General features: G+C 36.2%; 1 protein-coding gene across 1 annotated transcript in view; it reads right to left on the reverse strand.

The window, feature by feature from the left end:
* Positions 1 to 23,005, reverse strand: part of LOC120525034 (solute carrier family 2, facilitated glucose transporter member 4-like) — a 105,782-nt gene that overhangs the window by 81,785 nt on the left and 992 nt on the right. The gene's annotated exons all lie outside the window — the stretch shown is intronic.

The following is a 23,005-nucleotide window of genomic DNA, read 5'->3' on the forward strand; positions in this document are numbered from 1 at the left end:
ATACATAATTTAGCATCAGCACTTCACCTAACCTTTATGTCTTTGGACTGTTGGAGCAAACCAACATGGACCCACATGCAAAATCCTCCAGACTTGTTACTGCAAAGCCTGTTATCACTGCCTCCCTGTGCACCTTACTCATTGACTAAATACTGTATTTACATTATCTGAGGCCTTGCAAAAAAAAAAAATACCCTTTATTTGAGACTTATTTTAGTAACATAGTGAAAGTTGTGGGGTTTTGTGGGGGAATGAGCAGGCCCTCCTGACCACACTTTAAACTCTGCAAATGTCAGTAATATCTCAAGGTTACATTCACTGAAGTTTTGTTTTCTGTGTTCTTCCATGGTTTGAAAGTACGGGTGTCTCTCAGGAACATGGCCAAACGTATATATCGTGATCAGATCATAAATATTCAAAAATTTTTTCTAAGCCACATACGTTTACTGGAGGGAGGTGACATGAAGTAGGTAAAAGTATACTATGCAAGAATGAACAGTTTTACATTTATCTGAGATTTATAAAAGGATTTGGCATGGTACCTGGCATACAGGCTTAATAAATGCAATTTTGTTGTGAGTATGCCACCTTTGCCTTTCCTACAGTAAGCAAAATTTTAATATGGAATCTAAACAAGGTTTTATACATAAGGCCCAAGGACTGGTCAATTTAAGACGACCTCTCGGGTCATTAAACATCAATCAGCTGCCCATGGCCCCATTCTCTCCCTCTGTTTCATATTCCCATAGCAGTGTTTAACCATTCTCATACAGCTCCATGTGAGCAGGCCTCTTGGAAGAAATAAGGGATCTTTTGTATCACAGGCTGGGAGATCTCTGATTGAACCTTGAACACATAACTAACTGTTCATGTGACAAAAAGAGATGAAATGCTTATGCATTGTGCTCATGAAACCACTTCTAGTCATTCATGTGCTGTCATAGCATTTTTGATAGGAAAAGGGTACACTGTTTAATTAGAGGCATGACACAAAAAAGTCATGTACCATCAACCCCAAAAGTCCAAAGAAACACAGGATCACCCAGATGACATCACATGATAGAACCTCTGTCATTCAAATTAAAATAATACATATTCAACTGCCTCATCAACTGCTTTATTGATGAAGAAATGCATGAATCATGATTATTTATGTTACATTTAGAGAAACATTTTTTTAATTGCTGGTAATTCTGTGAATAACATATTTAAGAATACTCAATATTCCTAATGCAAAAGACTTGAATTTTAGTTTATCTCAATCCATGAGAAAGCTGAAGTTTATATTTGCCCCAGATTCAGCCTTCTGTCCTTATATTTCCATACTTTATAAAGTCTGCCTTTTCCAGCTCAATATGGTTTCTTTAGCAGTAGGATTTTGAAAAGCTATGTACTATTGTAATAGTCTTCAAATTTTTCACTTCAAAGTCTTGTTCAAATCTTTCACTTACTACAGTACTATAACGTTAATACAAAGTACAGAAGTAAGGATCCTAACCAGAAATAAGAGATGCAACCATATAACACCAGTTCTTCATACACCACTTACTACTAGTACACTCCATTTAATTTTAGAGCTAATTTTAAAATTCTCCTTCACACACATTAAGTTGTAAATGATCATGCCCTCCTCACCTTTCAAAAATATTAAATACAAGTCACTTGCACAAACTTGATTTTTAAACAATAGTGTTGATAAAATGTCTAAACAATTGATTAACCAATTCATCAGGTTTGTTGAAACATTTAGCAAAGAACTAACAGGAAATGAAGAGCAAATAGAGGTGTAATATGATCAGATTTGGAGGCTCATTAGCATAGAGGTGATCAGCACACATTCCAACTATCCCCTGTGCTCTTCAAAGCGGTTTGTGGAAATTAACAGGTGGCATATATTTTCACCTCACACATTTTACTTGTTGTGAATTGTTATTTATGGATTATTTATACTATATGCACTGTGTCCAAGCTCAATTCAGTTCAGTTGAGTGCAGGTGCAGATGTCTCAAGTAAAATGCAAACACAAATTTTAGAAATTACTGATTAAATAATTGGTTTAAACAAGAGAAAATAGTTTGAAACTGATTAACATATATGGAGCGCTGCAATATCTGCCCATTAATTAAATGTTGAACTTTGGCCAATTCACAAGTGACGTGAAGCTCACTAGCAAAAGAAGAAGACTCACTCTCTGAAACAAAGGTTTTAATGTAAGAAACAGATTTCATCATATACTGTACTTTTAAAATCTGTCAGTTTTAAAAGTACATCAAATTAATATTGCAGAATAAAAAAAAACAAATTCAAGAATTTTATTTGTGAGCTCATATTTGCAAGAATTGTAAAAGTAAATGTTTTCAGATCCTTTTTATTCATAAATACGGTCCAATAATGTTTTTAAGAATGTAATCATTAAAAAACCTTTTCCCAGTACTCATATTTTTTCGTTGGTTTCTGAGTGTGATTTCTTCTGTGTCGCTTGATTAACTGAAGCAGATAAATAGCAAGATTTGGTTCTAGGAGCATTGCTGACCAAATGAACATTTAGCACTGAGATCGTTAATTAGCAGTATTATATTAAAATTATGTAGAATCGATAAATGTCAGTTATTTATAAAATCAGGCACTTGCAGAAATTTTGAAGAGGCCAGGTGGTAAATTCAAGTTAATAGGGCACACAAAGTGTACAGGAGAATTCATAATGAAAGTAAATAATTCACTCCATGTTTGTCCCTTTGATTTTACAGTCAAACCCAACTGCTTTGTCCTGGGTATGACAGCACCCAGGCAACAGTATCTTTAGACAGCATCCATTTAACTTGGAAAGAAGCACTTGTGGCTTTTTCTTCTTGAGTTATTGAAATGGCATTTTTCTGCTGTCACTGTAGCTTGTTTTTAAGGCCTCAATTTTCCTGTACAAGGCTTTATTGTCATGTATACGAATAATTTGAAAGTTTCTGAAGATAGTGGTTGTTACGGTCAAGCCAGGTGTCCTCCCATGGCTTCCATTTAAAGTGTTTCTTTATGTTTTCCATTTGTGTTCCTTTCATTACTGTTAATTGTTTCCCATTAATTTTTTACAATATTGCTCTGTTCATTTATTATTTGTCTAATTAGGTAATATATATTAATTTTATTCTATTCAGTTATTATGTAGTTTCTATGTGCTTAGATTTGTTCTCTGTCTTTGTATTTTATGAGTGGTTCTCCAAGAATTGGGGCCACCTGTCCATCACCATTGAGGGACTGCTCCCAGTCCTTATTTGAAATGCAACCCCTCAGCAGATGCTGGTCTGCCAACCTCCATAAAACAGAAGGGATAAGGAAACGTATACTGAAGACAGCTAGCAGTAAAATAATAAGTGGCCAACTAAAGCAGAAAAAAGATGTGATTTAAGGCTTAAGAAGAGATGAAAGTTCAGGTAAAACACCAATAGGAAATACTTGATTCCACGAACAAACCAAATTTGGCATGTTATTTTTTTTTATCATATCAAATTTGCAAATACACTGTGGCCCTGAGAAATCCTGCTGTAAGGACATGAAGTGATAGTGAGAGGAGAAAGCAGAGTCCCTTGATAAAAAGAAAGAAAACACTAACAGCTTCCAGTTGCTGAGCAAAGGTCAACATCAACATCAAAGCAATGAAGAAAAATAATAAAATCAAAGACCCAAGGGAATTATGCTCCAGAAGAATAAAGATCAGAAACATTCAAATGAGCTACCCTTTTATATCTTTATGAAGTGACTGTCACTGCCTTCATCTGAAAATATGCACTAAAATGGCAGACTGTACTTTTTGATAACTATGCTGAGGACCCGGAGGTCAACCTGATTAATTATTTGTCTATTTTGTCTCATCTAATATATTGCTCAGGTTTCCATGTGTAAAACTGACTGAAAAGGAACCTCTGTGGTCCATAATAAAATATATGAATGTATATTTCTTGCAGCTATCAAAAACTAAACAAAATGTGTTTTAAAAGACAATTACCAAACTTTTATTTTATACAGATCCTTTCAATGCTTGTATGAACAAAAGTCGGTTTACAAATTGATAAATGAATTGTTCAGTTCTAATGAAAATAATGCCTTTTACATAAGGCATATACAGGTCTAGGAATTTACAAAGCACTGAACAGATCAATGACCATAAAGCCCCTATTGTAAAGCGCTACCAAAAAAGTTAATATCTTTACCTATAATCATATGTTCTTGGGCGTTCAGTTACCAAACAGGGCACAAATTCTGAAAGGCTCTTTGTCTGTATTCTAAATAGTAGTAAGTCTCACAGATGAAGCAATCTCTTTAGGTTTTGTGCTGGTCATCCCACAAACATGACAAAAATCTTATTAAATTGGGAACACATGAACAGGGTGTTCTGAAAAAGCATGCCATTTACATAAAAATGGATGCTGACACCGAAGATCATATTTTGAAAAAAAAAAAAGAGACTAAAGCAGAAAATCACTAAAAAAACTGCATTTATATTTGCTGTACATAAACCTACTCAATGCAAAATTTGTGGTCATCGTAAATACATGTATTTTATGCTACAAGGGACGTTCAAAAAGTTTCTGCACTTTCATATTTTCATTGGAAACGGTTAAGGCAGGAGGAATAGTAATTGGACATTAAAACGTTGGTACGATACTGAGAAAATTGCATCACAAAGGAAGGTGACTAAGTAGAAAAGTGATGGAAATTGTTTTTTAAACTCTTAATAGATTGTTAAAAAAAGTGCGAAAAGTTTTTGAACATCCCTTGTACATCATATCTCTATGAATATGCGAGTGAGAGAATGGACTGTTTTCTAATGCACTCATTCCTTTAGTACTGCCCAGACAAGCTCCAATAAAAACATAAAACAAGTACAAAAAGTCGGTGGCTGTGTATCTACAACTGAGGTCTTTACACAACGTTGTATGTATGTAATAGAAGGTCACCTACGCACTTCAGGCCAATCTTGGCAAAGCTCCACCTTAGTCTCAGAGCATCCTAACCTAAATTCAAGTTGAGGGCTAGTTTACTCAGCCTTTCATGTCTTTGCCTGCCTTGATTTTCTGCAAGGAACAGATGGCACACTGCTTTCTCTGTTTATTCCTAAGCTTTACAAATCTAGACATATATGGTGAAGTGAAACTAGGGCAGTCAATCTTAAAAATGACAGTGTTAAATTTTAACTAAACAACTAGTTACTGCCAAAGCAAGTAAATTAAAATTCCTACTATTTAGGTCCCTCAATTCAAAAATTGATTTTTTGTGAGCCCTTAAACTAAATTGTGATTAAAAAGTACAAACGACAGCACAAATATTAGCTAGTGCAGTGTTTAGCACTGCTTCCTCACAGCTTTGTTGTCCAGAGTTCAACCTGTGTGGGACCTTCTTGTGTGGAGTTGGCACATTCTCTCCGTATTTGCATGTGTTTTCCACCCACATGAAAAGGACTGCAGGTTAAGTTAAAATAACAACTTTAAATCTGCAGTGTATGAGTGAATTTGGATGTGTGAATAAGTGTGCCATGTTATTGACTGTTGCCCCAAGTTGCTTTCTGAATTTCTGCCAGGATAGACCCTGGCTCCCCATAACTGTGAAATGGATAATAATATTGGAACATTAATGGATGACTCATTTGTTTGGCATAGTGCTTTGTACAGTGAGGACTACTTTACAGCTCTTTGGATGTAAATCAATATTTAAGCTTTGTTTTAAATATTCATGTTATTTAACATACATATAAAACAATCAGTTTTTATTTTTAAATTTTAACATCTAATGATTTTTATTTAATCGATTTTCAGAAAGTTCCTAATCCAGTCACAAATAATACATGCTGAAATACAAAAACAACAAACTGGACTGATCTGACAACACAGTGCACTGTACAAGAAGGGTCAGAGCAGACTGGACATCCTAAGGAGTCTCAGGTCTTTTGAAATGTGCAACAAACTGCTGGAAAGTTTCTATCAGTCCATAGTAGGCAGTGTGGTGTTCTACGCTTCAGCCCCTGGGGGAAGCAACTTGAGCTCAAAAGAAGCAGAATATCTGAACAAACTTATCAGGAAAGTCTGCTCCATCACAGGCAGTGACCCTGGACACACTGGAAGCTGTTGTGGAAAAGATGATGGCAAAATTGGATGTGATCATGAAAAATCTCCTTTATCCCTCCAGGAGTTATCATGTTGGGACACTTTTAGCCACAGGCTCATTCCGCCACCGTGTGCAAAGAAGAGCCTCTGGGGGACTTTTCTGCCCAATGCTATCAGGCAATTCAACGCTTCTTCCTGCTGTACTCTTTAAAATCATTTAGAAATTTCTGCACAATATCCATTTATATATTTATTTTCATTTATTAATTGATTGGCTGTATTATTGTCCTGTGAGTCTGTATCCTTGGTTTTTTTTATATTTATGCTGCTGTATGCTTCTGAATTTCCCAATGGGATTAATAAAGTTTATCTAATCTTATCTAACAAACCAATCTGTCACCTGTATATAACACATTTTGAGTTTAACAACTACCCTAAAGCAGATATTCTATCCTTAATTTTACAGCACTTTTTATAAAAGCACTTCTATTAGTCAATTGAGTTTTATTTTACATACTGACTTTCAGAATCAAAACAATAACAAAACAATCAATCCAGATTTATTTAGTACTTTTCATAAATAATATAGACAATCACACACTTAACAAACCCCAGTTAATCCAATTTTACTTTATATAATTCTTTTCAAAGAGTGCTAACAATCTATATGTTCATCTTTACTTTATAGCACCTTTTGCATTGAAGAGCACTATGGGAGGACAGTGCTTAATGATGTTGCCCCAAAGATCAAGCAGCATAGGTTTGAATCTCGTGCCTATTCACTGTCTGCATAGAGTTTGCACATATACCTGATGCCTTTGTGGGAGTTTGGTTTTAATTTCACAAACTGATGCTTTTTATTTCCATGTAAATAGACATTTGGTGATGAGGTCAAAAATTTGCTATCAACTTAAGTTTAGATTCTGATTCTCAACTTGTCAAGGAAAGTTGATTTTACAATGGTGTCTCTGTGTTTATTTGTCTATGAAAAACTGCAATTCACTTTCACGCCTTAAGCTTACAATTTTCGCCAGAAAATGAGTTTTGTTGCATTGTGCAGACCTCCTGGACTTCTACATCCTAGGAAAGATAGAAACATTTAGAATGAGTGGTTTCAGAGATATTCATTCTGAATGCTGAGACCTCTGTACAATGATAACTTCCAAAAAAACTGACCTATACTCTTCAAATAAGTGGCACTGTGTCTGTCTTGTTACAGGCTCTAGACCTGTTCATTTCGGTCCAGTACTTATCTCATATCCTTCATAACCTTGACCCATGTCCAGAAACAATTGCTGTAGAACTTGTTTAATTTAACTTGGAGTTTTGAAGTTGGCTCTCCTTACTAGTTTAGACCAGGCCTATTAATTTGCAAACGTTCTTTATGAGTAGTTTTTGAGATACATAATTTATGTGTTTGCATCTTTTGAATTGTTATGCTCTAAATTTCATTTTCCAGTAGCACACAATTTATTTTACATATAAATTAGAAACTTTGCTAAAAGTAAACTATGCAGCTACTATTCACCTTTCACCTATAACTATCCTTGAGATAATAATGGATGAAGAGTTAGACAGCATCTCCAGACTACATAAAAATCGTAAGAAACAATCTATCGTTCTTATGGAATAATGGGAAATGATGGGAAAGGATCTCTCAATTAAAGTGTCAAAAAATGAATGGAAATTAGCCATTCCTAAAATACACTGTTGTTCAATATGTGCCACGCATGCCACAATTCAGCTTAAAACATCTGGATCCCACATTCTTCTCATTGTACATGATCCCCTTAGGAATATGTGCTGTGACATGCAAATCTGTTTACCATCAAAATGATGTCTCTTCCTTAAGTCCTTATTGGATTATGTGGAAGACAGTAAAATCTTAGATGTCATTAAATTTTCTTGATTTTAAAAAATGATGTGATGTTTAGGCTCTCTGACATCCATAGTGCCACTGATTAAAATTTCAGTTCACTAACACCACACATTAAATCCCGTATTAGGAATTTGGGTTTGATATTTTATAGCAACTAAAAAATAGATAAACATATAAATTCTGTTCAGGCCTGTTTTTTTCCAACTACAGCTGTTAGCTAAGATCAAGTCCTATTAGTCTGCTGCTCTTCTTCAAATGGTGACAAATGCATTTTTATCTTTGCAACTGGGCTACTGTTATATGCTGGACTCAGCAACCCCTTTCTAGTCTACAAATAGTCCAAAACACTTCTGCTAAAAATGTGATGGGCACACAAAACTGTGACCATATTTCCCCCATATTAATCTCTCCTTAAGTGTTTCTGGTCCATTACAGGGTTGATTTTAAGGTGTTATTGTTTGTTTTTAAGCATCTAAATGGATTATCGCCTTTCTCACTTTCTAACCTTTGCCACCTTAACATTTCATCTCACCAACTTAAGTCCTATGATCAGACGCTCTTAGTGGTGCCAACGGCTTGAATACAGCTGAAAGGTGAGCCTCCTTTTGTAACAACTCCTAGGCACTAGAACACTCTAACTGCTCATGTCAGGCCTGCAACAATGTGGCCTTTTGTTAATTATAATTAGTTCCTTTAATAGCTTTATTGTGTTTATGTTTTATGTCTTTTTTAATCTTTATTCTGTTTCAGAATAGGGCAATGTGGTAACACAGTGGTATTGCTGCTTCCTGACAATAAGGAGACCAGAATTTGTGTCCCAGTTCCTCCCTGTGTGGAGTCTGCATGTATCCTCGTGTCTGCGTGGGTTTCCTCCAGGCTCTCTGGTTTCCTCCCACAGTTCAAAGACATGTAGGTTAGGTGAACTGGTGATCCAGAATCGGCCCTAGTGTGTAGCTGGGGTGGTGTGTTGGTATTTGAGTTTGTCCTGTGATGGACTGGCACCCTGTCCAGAATTTCTTCCTGCCTTGTGCCTGATGCTAGCTAAGATGGCTATGGAAGACCCCCATAACCCTGTTCAGGACTAAGTGGGTTAGAAAATAATTGTTTTAGAATGTAGCTCTTTTTACCTTTATTTTAATATGTAGCACTTTGGTCTAAATTGGTTGTTTTAAGTGTGCTTTATAAATTAACTAAACTACACACAAAATGTACTATTTGGAGTAATACCAGATGGGATAAAATATGTGATGCATAAAATTGACTAAAATGTCCTATACTTCACTAATTGCATAATTACATATTTTTCTTAAAGGACAAGCTTGGTATTTTTCAAATCAGTTATTTCTTCATAAACATGGTATATATGAATTTGCGATGCAACATTGTCTTCTAAAATTAAGTATTTTCTATACATTTTAAATATCTTGCCCACACTGGCACTTTACAATAGAAGCAATGGGGCACAAAGCACCACCAGAAAAGTTTTCAAGCTAAGACAATTGTCGAGTATTGATCTGTGTCTTGTGATTATACACACATTTTAAAGTAGCTTATACATGTCATTTCTGGACAAAAAGATACCAATATTATGAGATTCAGCCATTTTAAAAGAAGACAAGCTGTTCAGTTCTTGTCTCACCAATAACCTTTCATCCCTAGTGGTGTGGTCTCTTCCTAAAAGATTAAATCACAGTAAACTGTTTGTGGCACATGATTGGTTTCATTTTGATTAACTTCTGTATTTGTGTGAGAATTCACACAAGCTAACAGAAATGGAATATGCAAAAATATGATTATTAAAATATCTCTCTTGCTGTCACAAACATGCGTCATGCATCAGAAAAACACAGAAGGCACAGAAAAACTCTTTTGAGTTTTTCTTTTATCAAAACACAAAGAGTACATATTTAGTATGTTTTTAGGCTTTTATTTTCTGAAAGTGCTTACTGCCCTATTGCTTCCATTATAAACAGCCAGTGCAGGCAACATATTTTTTTAAGTTATAGAGAACACTTAACTTTAATAATGCAATTTTGTGTAGCAAGATGATTGTAAAGAAATAATTTAGCCTTGAAAAATACCCAACCTATTCTTTAACTTCCAATCCACCTTCTATAATTTATTGGGGAAGTGATGTTCTATGTTATTTTGAATTGGAAAAAAAAATATTTGGTTTAATGAGGATCCATTCAGAATTATTTGAAATAACTCATTAATGTAATTCTAAAGTAAATTATACAGTATATTGGTCTAAGTAGCCACCTTAACCTATTTGTTGTTGTATCCTGTATAAAGAACCATTTTAGACAGGCTCTCTAGTTTTACATGTTAAGGCAGAGTGCTGATTTTCATGGAGTGTCTTTAAATGACATATGTTATTTAACTTGATTGGGTTGTTTTTTGTTATTGCATTTCACCTCTTAAATAAAATGATAAAAAATGAAAAAGGTTTGTGAAACAAGTCCCCTGCTATATCAGATACAGTAACTGCATATTATATACCCAGTCTCCCTCATCTCAAAGTATCTTTGACCATCCGAGGAGCATCCTTTCAATAGTCCAGCCTTATTAACTCCACCCCTTAAAAGGAAACACAATCCAAGTGGATTTTTTCTTTACACGTCCCACATATTGAGAAACATATGTTATCAAGGGTCAGGTACCTACTAGCAGGATCAATCAATTTTATACATAGCACTCTTCACAAAGAGCACTATCATATAAACATTAATAGGTAATCCTTATTTTACATAGCACCTTAGAGAGTAAGCCTTAACTTAAGTCTTTCACAGTGTAACCAATAAATGTTTTTATAGCAGTTTAAATATCAACTACAGTCTTGAAGAGCTTTTATTTCTATGCGGCATAATAATATTCAATCATTGTTTATACAGTATTCTTTATAGTAGCACAAATGAGCAGCTCAATCAATAGTACCTTTGATGTTGAGTCTCATGAAGCAAAATGCTAAATACAGGTGCTAGGCAACGGGCCTCTAAATTTAGTTTCTAATTTTAGCTGCATTCACACATCATAGTGTCTCCTCCTTCTCTCCAGAGGAGCTCAGTTGCCTGAAATTGTCCTTTCTCCTGTTTCATTCCTAAAGCTCACATGGATTTCCACAGCAGCTTTGTGAAGAGATCTGAGAGAGATTTGAGTTGGCCACGAGGGTCTTGACTGGTTGTGAAAATGCAAGCATACTTTGATAGCGCACACAGCTAACCTTTGAGGAAATATGCATATCCCCGCTACGAACCAAAGTATGGTGGCTCTGGAGAGACTCTTTTTAATTCTGTACGTTTGGAAGCTTTTCTACTTTTTTATCACTGGGACTATTAGGACTAGGAGTTTTTAGCCAGCTTTTTAGACAGCATAGACTGTTCCCTTAGTAAACATGGATTTTTAGAAGAAAATGGCTCTTAGACTTTTCAATGCTAGAGAGGTAGTTTAGTTTATTGGCTAATTAAACAGGATGTAAATCACTTGTTCACAGGTTCCAAGTGAGCCATTTATTTGCTCAATGCTCTAGTGCAAAGTGTCTCAGGGTGGCGTTCATTATTCAACAGAAAATACAGATTGACTGGCTGGCATCATGTTTAACATAGTTGTCTCCTCAGCTCTATAGTCCTGCTTTCAAATCCTGATCCAGGTAACACTCAAGTGGGCAAAATGATAGAATGGTGTCCCATTTAGGGTTTATTCCTGCCATGCACCCTATTTTTTCTAGATAAGATCTCTGTGACCCACTACTAGAATAGTTAACCTTGAACTGTATGGATGAATGACTGCATTTTATCATATTGTTTTAAGAGTTAGTAAGGCCTAATATCTATGGTCTTGTGCTGAAAGCTTGTTTCTGGTTCAAGTCCATGAAGGCAGCACAAAAACTACTTACTTGTCTTGGCCTGTAAGGGTATAGCAGACCTCCAAATCCCAGACACAACTACAATGACAAAAGTCCTGGGTTCAAATATAAATTTATTTTTAAAGTAATATTACAACAAAGGCTTTTTCACAAGGTTCACATAACCAGAATACAATTCTTCTCATTTTAGTCTCTCTTTTTCTCCTCATTCTCATCTCCTACAAGGCAGGTTTTGTCATTCCTCCACACCCAATTCCAGCTCGCCTGGGTGAGGCCAAGTGGCTTTTTTTTGTACCAGATCTGGGAGTACTACTTGTACCAATACACTGCACACAGGAGGAACCACCATAAAATAGGAAATCCTTCTTCTGGCAATCACTCACCCAGTGGTTCCCAAGAAACCCAGCAATGTCATCCACAGGGACTCTAACTCCCATGCAGCCTTGAGGGCATCTACATGAGAAATCTGCCAGAGGAATGTTGCCATCAATCTAGGGAACCAAGTGGCTTGTAAGGTAATTTCCCCCAACCTTGCATTATAAAGGCATCCTTGCTGGGTAAGGGACCATCCATCCCGAATGGGAGGCAAGCAAACCCTTGACCTCTGTGACACTGTGATTTTTAAGTTGTTTAGGATATAAGTGTCAGCAAACATGTAAATATAGTGAGTTTCAAAGTGAATAAGTGAAATACTGTCACTCCACACTCCAGAAACAGGTGCTAAATCATCATACCATTGAAATGTTAACATTCATGACGAAGCACGTCTGACTGCTATATTTGATGCTACATAGCAAAAGCTAACAATGACTAGGGCTGAAGAAACAAGATCCGAAACTCAGCTGTGCCTTTCTGTCATCAGACAATAGAAAAAGCAAAACAACATGCAGAGAGGAGAGTTAAGCTATGCATCAGTGATAGAGTTAGCTGGAGCTATCAATTATATGCTTTCAGAAAATTTAATTAGATTACAGGAATTTCCCCTGCTAGTCTGGTTTGAGCAAGCAACACAGAGGCAAGGTCATGTACTGTTCTTGCTTGAGCTTTTAAGGCTGTTAACTGGCTACATTTCCTTCAGTTCTATGTTGGAGGGCCAGCCCTAGCCAAGACCACTCATAACAAGTGAAATCTGGTCTTAGTTGGCCAAAGAGAGACCTGGCTACCTTTATACTGCATATGCATAGTCCAAAGATCTCAAAGCCAATGGCTTGTAGGGTTAGTCAGAGAAAAAGTATACACTGTATACACTGCTCTCTTTAGCAATGATGGATCCACTATCAGACCTTTGTGGTAGAATTAACATTGTATGTGCCATAACGCTTGGCAGAATCTTTGTACTGTGGCTCAGGATATTGGAATAAAGGACTTAAATTTTGCACTTGATAGTTTAAAACATTGCGGTGGGATGGCACCCTGCCGGGAAGTTGTTTCCTGCCTTGCACCCTGTGTTGGTTGGGATTGGCTCCGGCAGACCCCCGTGACCCTGTGGTTGGGATGTAGCGGGTTGGATAATGGATGGATAGATGGATAGTTTAAAACACACATACACACACACATATACAGTATATTTTTTTAATTTTATATTTCATATATTTATTTTATTATATATTTATATTAAATATATATATATTCTATTTTTATTTTATATATATTATTTATAATATATAAATTAATTAATATTTTTTAAATTATGTTTTGCATTTACAATGCATGTCATTTTCTGTTTTTTAAATCATTTTTACTGTATTTGTAGGTAGCATTGTGGCACAGTGGTTAGTGCTCAAGCATCCTGGTCTTCGTCTTTGCATGATCATCTCATGTCTGCATGAATTTTTCTTCCCACATCCCCTAAAGATGTGCAGGTTAGGTTATATGGGATTTATAAATTGGAGAGAGTGTGTGCTGTGATGAACTGGCATCCTGTCCAGGGCTGCTTCCTGCCTTAAAGCAAACAATTTTGGAAAAGGCTCCATTACCAGATCATAAATTTGTTGAGAAGGTTTGAGATTGTTATTTCATGCTATACTGCTTTTGTGATTAGCATACAGCTTGTTGCACTTACTGTATAAAAAGAACTTTAATTTATAGATACAACTTAAATTGGATCAGAATACAATATGCACACGTAATACTGTATGTATGTAGGTGAGCAGTGCCTATACTCAGTATGTGTCCAGTTTTTACATTAGGTAAGCATTTTGAAGACACCGTTACACAACTAAATGAGTTAAGACACACATGAGTTATCAACAAGCAAACACTAACGTGTATCAGTCTAACACCAAACTACATCGATTTGTAGTTCTCATGCAATCATTCATATTTTGTAATATCAATTCATACTTTGTAATAACTATCATGCGGCATACCACCACAAGTAGACAAGACTGTCTCAAAGTAATAAGATAAAAGAATAGCTTATTTGAAACTATAAGGGATCAAACAGAGAAGAGAGTATAAAAGGAGAACTGATAAAAATGGGAGCAAATTAACTGTAGTAGAATCAGGAACAAAACATTTGGTGTACAAGATTTGATTTACAATTACAAAAAGTCAGTATGAGCTAATGCAACTCTGTTACTGTGCAAACCATAAAGTGCTTGTATGGAGCACCCACACATGGGGACACAGTGATTAACACTGCTGTTTCACACATGCAAAGATATGGGTTTGACGTTCCTCCCAGCCAAGGACTTTGTGGAGTATTCTCCCGATGCCAGCATGAGTTCTTCTCTGGATATTCTGGTTTTCTGCCACATCCCAAAAGGTTAGACTGATTGAAAAGTTAAAAGATGAACAAGCCCTGAAGCTCCTAATTTTCTATTGATATGAAACCTATTTTAGGATTATACTTTCAAATATCAGTGCAGTATTGATCAAGTGTATCGAAGCAGGAATACTGGCCCAAAAATCTCAGGGTGATGGTCCCACTCTTAAGAGCAAGCATAAAACATTTTATTAATTTTCCTAATTTAAGAAACTGCTCCTAACTTCACCAGGATTTAATAGAACTTGTGAGCTGCAAGAGGATGTTCAGGCAGAGATTGGCATGCGCATGTCAGGAAAAGCAAAATGTTTTGCAAACATTGGACAGTGATGAACTCATAAAAGATATCGATTAGCCAGAGATGGAATAATATTCATAACAACAGTGTATGTCACTTAATCGCTCTGTCTACAGAGAGAAGCCATGCATTATCAGTCAAAATGAAAGTAATATTATATTTTTCGTGCCACAGGAAAATGCAGCTTTGCAATAAAGATGATTTGGGTATGTCACTACCAACCACTTCTCAAATTTTGCATCAAACTTTGAGCGCCCTTACTATGTGTGAGATCATATACAGATTTATACATTTCCCCACCATTCCATGTGAAGCAAAGTTAAAGCAAGCTACATTCATGCAAATCACTGGTTTTCCTGGAGTTGTTGATATGATTGATGGCATGCACATAAAGATCATTGCCCCAAGTGTGGATAAGCATGCATATGTGAATTGCAACAGATATCACAGTATCAACACAAAGGTGATTATTGATGCAAACTGTATTGTAATGGCCATCATATTACTTTAAATATAAGTGGATTTGGATGGCAAGCAACTCTGGAAGACAATCGGGACTGCTAGAAGAATGAATGCAGCTTCAGAAACAGCACAAGAATAGCCATGGCTAACTGTTACTTTTACAAGGTGTTTCCTATGGCCATAATAATGGGAAGCTCCATCCATCCATCCATCCATTATCAAACCCGCTATATCCTAACTACAGGGTCACGGAGGTTTGCTGGAGCCAATTAGCGGGAAGATGATTCTTTTAAATGTACAGCTATGGCTTATTTATTGTTAAATAAATGGGACTATTATTGGGCTTTACTCTTATTCGGTGTGCAAGTCTCAGTGTTTCCATCTCATTGCTTGTTACAGTATTCATTTTTGATGTTGTTGTGAAGTAGCAACAATCACATGCAGCTTAGTGAAATATCCCACCTTTTTATGTTTGCCTTCTTCTTTTCATCCTGCTACTTTGAATATTATTATTATGATTTTTAAGGTGAAGCCTTAGCATTAATATCAACATTAGTCAGTCATTCTCAAACATAAACTCCTAGTCTTTGCTTGAAGTGGGTGAAGGATGCTTTGTATCAACTTCTCATGTCCTATTCTGTGGTAAGACAAATTCATATCTTAGTCAGACATTTAGTGCAATTCCTAAGAGCAATTCTGAGACGCTTGATAAATACAGGCACAGGTTTGTCATTTGTGACACTTGAAACCAAAATTCAGAGAATAGTCACATTATACCAAAATGTTCATATTAAAAGTAAGATACTTTTGACAAAGTAATGAAAAGAAAACTAAGAGGAAATTATGAACAAACCCAAAATAACATAAACAAAACCTTTAATGTCCTGTAGGGAATGTCATTGCTGCCAGACTCCACCTGCACTCTCAGGAAAACAGAATAATTTAAGCCCTATGGTGTCCAGGTTCCCAATTCACTTAGCTCTCTTGTACAGGAGTTGCTTATGTTTCAGCATGCTGGACACAGGGAACATAATGTAAGAAACCATTGAGTCACCACTTAATCCATCAAGCAAATCAATAACTAACTTAACCTATGATTTCAATGTCTCATCCAGATATTTCTTAAAAGTTGTCAGTTACCACTTCATTAACATGACATTATAATTTCTTTCTAATTTCCATAAGCATTCCTCTAAAGAAATGCTTCCTTGGTTTTGACCTTAAATGTGTGACCCTTTTAAAGAAAGTGAATTGAAAGTTGCATCACCCTAAGTAATTCCTCATATACAATATTAAGCCAAGCAAACAGGATTTCCATTTTCTACTGCTGTACAATCTAGAATTGTGGTTCTCCTACACTTCACCCTGATATGATACCTTCACTCTGTGAGACACTCAATAATTAAGATGGGGTAAGATCAGTGGTGTAGCTCGAGTTCGTGCCGCTCGGGGCAGGGAGGGGCGGGGCTTCAATTTGCCGCCCTCCAACATATCTGAATATGTTAAACTATTTAAATAGAAAATTAAAATGACGTATAGAGAAAAATTAAGATACATTTTGCATAGATTTATTCATATATAAAGAAACAGCAATATTTTTTATATACATTTATAAGCATCAACTAGACAAGAATATAGTATAGATGCACTGATAAGCCGTGTTCTAATTATTAGTTTAATATAATTATGCTACGGACAGTTTAATATAATTACGCTACGAAAACCAGAACCAAAGTAATAGGTGGGGATGTTTTCTGCGCAGAGCAAAAACGCATTTGGATTAATAATAAAACGAAATTATAAATTGTAAATTAGTTTAGTTTATCTTTTTAGAAATTATTATCGGTGTAACGTTTATGTTTATTTTTGTCATTGCCTCATACATTTCAACTGCTGTGTCTGATGCAGGAGGACAGTCTGAACATTATTTTTCAAGCATTTGTGGTTAAAAATCAGAGAATTTGACTTTTTTCATACATGAGTGATATTTTTCCGAACCCTGCTGCTTACACACGTATTGTACTAAACCTTGTGGCCAATAATGCTGCCGCCCGGAGCGGACTGGCCCCAGAACCCCCAGCTACTCCACTGGGTAAGATGTCTTTTATTCTGACATAAAAAACAACATTCGCTTACTAAAACAATCCAGTGCCACAGACTATCCTAGAAGCATTGCATGCAAGGCAGGGTCCAATCCGAGATGGTGTACCAGTCTATTGCAGGTCACACTTACTCATGGGATGCCACTGTAGAGTCAGGGATGTAAAGTCAATTCAACTTTACTTATTAAGCACTTTTAACACAACTACTGTTGATGAAAGTGCTGAACAAAATTAAAGTACACACACGCATAAATCAGCACACTTGCAAAGGCTAACAAGCAACTAAAAAAAATGATTTTTTTAAATATGATTTAAAAACATCAACTCTTAATGAATATCTAATATTAAGTAGCAAACTATTTCAAAGGCTAGTACGCACTATCACATTGGAGCAATCACTTTTGCACTTTAGTCATGTTTGTGGCACAGTTAATAAAGTGACCTAGAAGTGGAGTAAGGGCAAAAAAGATCAATGATATATGAGGGAGCCAATAAATGAGGAGCTTTTCAAATAAACAATAACATTTTAATATCAATCTTATAAATAGCTGAAAGCCAATGAAGAGGAGCCAACAAAAAAAGTGTTTTGCCTGTTTCTGGAGCCAGTCAAAGGCCTAGCAACAGTGTTTTGCACCAGATGCAACTGGGACAAAGACTAATGAGGGACTAGTGTTGGATTGGTAATAAATATTTGACCTAGGTATCAATACCAGCTTTTGGAACAGTAAAATGTTGCCGAAGCAAATAGCGGATAACTCCTTGCTTGTTGGCCTCATAGCTCAATCGCACAATTGCGCTATTCTCAGCTCCACCACACAAATGTCTAACTCCCTGCCTTGCCGCATCCCAAAAATCCCTGCATGGAGAAATGGAACCCCCAGAGCCTCAAGCACATTTACATTAATATATACGCTCAAAGGGTAGATTACACAAACCCTGCACTCCACAAATTAATACTAGCAGCTTACCCCACTGGAGTCTCAAGTGCAGTATACTTTAATATATATATACAATCAAAGAGCACTGAGTCCCATTTGGTGAAATGAGCTAAATTTAATGCTTATATTTCATCAAAGAACAGGGGAAGGGTGGGAAGGTAGATCATACTAATAAATAGCTAGTTGCAAGGTGTTTCAAAATTCTAATTTACATCCAGTACAAAATTAACAAAATGCTGGTATTGTATCTTTTTAAAAAATGTTTTGGGTATTTTTTCAGTTCCGGTATATCGCACAAATGTATGAGGGACACAGCGTAGACAGAACAACAACATTAGCAGTGAGGGAGAAAAGCATGGGAAAGGCACTATATAAATGCAAAACTTGTCACTGACAAACTTTGACAAACTCCATTGCAAGTAATGATCCAATATACATCCGGCTCAAAATGACAACAGTGCAGCATTATCAAAAATATAATTGGTTTTTGACATTTTAATAATTTTTCAGTCAAAACATGATATAAAGAACCTAACGTGAGATTCCTTACATTCTCAATGGTGTTCTGCTTCTCAGTAGCTAAACACTACTCAAAATATTTACACAAATAAAAGCATCACACACCTTCAGCATTAAAAGAAGACAATGACATTACAAATGTTATTTTATATTGCACCTTTCTATAGTACATTACATCTCAGGATGTTTTAAACAGTGCAATAGTTTAGTTGTCTAAATACAGTATATAATCTACAAATGCAGCCCAGACAGGTTACGACTGCATCAGTAACCTTCAGGTTGCAAATAGACCGACCATAACACCTGTGTGGCACCGATTTCTATGTTAGCAGCAGAAGGGCACAAGGAAAATGACCAAACCTAGATGGGATGCCAAGAGCTCTCACAACCAAACTGTTAAACATTTATTAATTATTTGAGTCTGCTGTAAATCTAAAGCTGCATGTTTTTAAATACTGATCCCGATACTGTCAGTTTCTGTTTTTCCTGGAAGGATGGCGTTCCAGGACAGCCATACACATTACACCAAACAGCTTAAACATTACTTCTGACATCATAAAGGATATAAACAGAGACACACAATTTTACCTACTGTAAATGATGACAAACTTTTTCCTTCAAGGATTTTCTGTGTGCTTTTATGAATGACAAAGAAAGAGTTTTTCTTCCTTTAGAGTAAGAGATTTTGTCTACCTATTTGTGCAGTCCATGCTTCATGAGGTCAGAAACAAACTTTAGATTTTACTGGTCTGTGACTTGGATGGCAATTAGATAGATAGATAGATAGATAGATACTTTATTAATCCCAAGGGGAAATTCACATAATTCACATAATTATTCTGCATGGTTTGCCTGTTAATAACATGCAGTGCAGCACACAATCCATCTGTTTACCTCCTGGGCAATACATTCCTGACTAGGCAGCTTTTGCAGAATATTCTCCCAAAAAAAAAAACAAAAAAAAACAACAATCTGTGCTTTGCATAAACCCACATCAGTAACAATTCCAGCCTTATAACAATGACTGAAGCATTTAAAAAGAGCACAGCAGTGCTCTTAATGGTCCACTCCCTAGCTGGCTCATCTCTCAAACTCTTTCTTCTTTAGGCTTCTCCTTTTGTAATGTGCTGTGCTAGAGACCTACTCTCAAGGATTCCTGAGTTTTTCTCAGGCAAAGGAGAAAGTTAATAAAATTCTATTGAATGCTAAGTTTCAAAAATGAAGTGTTTGATTAAAAAGCAAGGAAGAAAACCTGGGCTGTAGTCTTTTAAGCATCTGAAAGCCTTTAATCCAGCAGGTTGAAGGTAAGCTGTCCTGGAATGAAATTAATGATGGGATCCTGGTTGAGCCCTCAGCATCAGTCCATAATTTGGGTGTCATCTTTGATCAGCTTCTTCCTTTTCAATCACACATTAGCTCAATAGTACAGACAGCCTTTTTTCATCTTCGCAACATTGCTCATCTGTATTCTTTCCTCAGTGTGAAAGATACTGAGACACTTATTCACGCTTTCATCACTCCCCGTCTGGGCCATTGCAATGCTTTGTTTTATGGCCTCCTGACTAAATATATCAATAGATTACAATATGTTCAGAATTCTGCTGCTCGTTTACTTACATACACTAAAAAATCTGCTCACATCACTCCTGTCCTCTATGATTTACATTGCTTACCAGTTTCTTCAAGAATCAAATATAAAATTATCCTTCTCACCTTTAAAGCCCTTCATGGGTTAGCCCCTCACCCTCATTATCTGTCAGAAATGCTGCTTCCTTACACTCCTGCCCGTGCATTACGATCATCGGACGCTAAGTTACTCACTGTACCTAAATACAGGTTAATAACTATGGGTGGCAGAGCTTTCCGAGTGATAGCCCCTAAAATTTGGAATTCTCTCCCTCTCAGCCTTCGTGAGGAAAAATCTATTATTAATTTCAAATTTCTGTTAAAAACACATCTTTTCAATGAGTATTATTCTTTTTCGTGTATGTAATTTCTACTGTCTTGTTAATGTGTGTGTTGAATTGTAAAGTGTCCTTCAGTGTATGAAAGGTGCTACATAAATCAAACATTATTATTATTATTATTATTAACTTTGATATGGTTCCTGGAACAACAGAAATCCTAAGCTCTTTGATCCAACTATTTTAAAATGTGAATAGAATCTACAAACCCAGTCAACATGGGGAGAACATGCATTGTTCTCTCTATAACAATCCTAAATCAAGTACTTAACATCCATTTGATTAAATCCAATTAATCTCAGGAACCCAGATCCTATCTCAGAAGCACTCTAAATAAAACACATATGTGAAGTTTCCAGTAAACTTCATATGTACATCTTTGGAAATCTGGAGGAAGGCTGAAATCCCTGGCATAAACTGACTTACGTGTGGGTAGCATGCACAAACTCCCGAAAAATAACCTGACCAGTGTTTGAACTGTGAGTTGTGATATACAATTACTGCATAAAACACATGTTCCCTGTAGGATAGACTGTCAACATTGACCAAAACTCTTATGAACCTTATTAGCCAATTCTGAACCAAAATAAGATCTATCTATCTATAATAGTATAAGAGTAGGATAATAAGAAGCAAAGTACAAAAAGAGAAGAAAAATAAACCTAAGTGTCTAAATAGCCTACCTATAACATGTGGTGGTCCCTTACTCCCATTCACACACTTTTACACATCCTGGCCTCTCTCTTCCTCTGACCAACTAAACCCTTACCAATCACTGACTTCCCCACTCCAAGTTCAAATATAGATTGGGTAGAAGAACCCATCAAATGCACAGCAGGAGAATTACTGCAGATCAACACAAACGACCTGTATGGTCTCCACTTCCTTCCAAAGACCTGATGGAAGAAAAACAATCCACTTTTTATAGGTTGAAGGTGTACCAGGCACAAAATCCATAGAACCCTTTCTTCACAATAAGGAGACAGTGTTTTACAAATGGTCTAAGAAATTAAAAAATGATCTCAGAATTGTTAAGCAAGAATAAGGAGCAGGACACCCATCCACATCCACTACCAAGGGCAAGCAAGTCTGTAACAAACCAAAGAGGATTTTGTCCCCTGGTACACTTTCAATCCAAAAAATGCAGATCACTGCTTGCTCTGGTGCAAACAACAAGGGAAACTAACTGATCAAGGTTAAAACTTTACCATTGTGACCACAGGAAAACAGCAACTACCAACCCAAACAAAATGTTCACAAAAGTGCATAAAATTATTGATTTACTTCATACATCTACTTCCAGATATTGTGGAGCTCCCTTCATAAACAATAATACAGTCACCCTTGTGTGGTAATGGTTCAAGTATCCTGATACAGTCACACAAGTACCCTTTGCCAGTGCATCCACTAGGGGTTTCTATCGCCTGATTCCCATTCTGCATCATGTGAAAATATCTGTAATCCTAGTTCTGACCTGTTGTCCTCTCCACACCGTGTAGAACAACCCCTAAGGGCATTAACAGTTAGGATGATTATGCTTCAATGTATTTATTCTTAGTTTTGTATATTCTAAATAAATTATCTAAAAACAATTTTAACATAAATCCTATTTGGGATAGTGAGGAAAGAGCCTATATATACTTCTTGCCAATATTACACCTTAAAACACCTTATACCTTATTACCTCTTACACTACTGGTAACAGCGGTGAAAACCAGTGATTTTTTGGCAAACACTAAAGATGCATATCCAGTTCTGAATTGTAAAGAATTGGAAGTTACTCTGGTAACAGAGGGCACCAAAAGATAAGAGGGGCTAACCCATCAAAAACCAAATTTACACATATATCTAGACTTGTATACTCAACGACTTTAAGTGACATCAACCTGTCAGAATACTACGTCTCCTCAGTGTGGGAGTAAAAAGGGAATCTGTTGATAGAACCCTTACAAACATGAGGAAATCAGTTTTATTGTTTCTGATCTGTTGGCACTGTATTTCTGCACCAGATGGAAGCAGTTAATACTTTTTGCTACCACTATTCACATACAGGACTGCAACACAATATTAGAACAGATCCCCACACTAAACTATTTCAAATCGTTGTATACAAACAAAAGGT

The sequence above is a fragment of the Polypterus senegalus genome, chromosome 3 (genome assembly GCF_016835505.1).
Source record: "Polypterus senegalus isolate Bchr_013 chromosome 3, ASM1683550v1, whole genome shotgun sequence".
Classification (NCBI taxonomy): Eukaryota; Metazoa; Chordata; class Cladistia; order Polypteriformes; family Polypteridae; genus Polypterus; species Polypterus senegalus.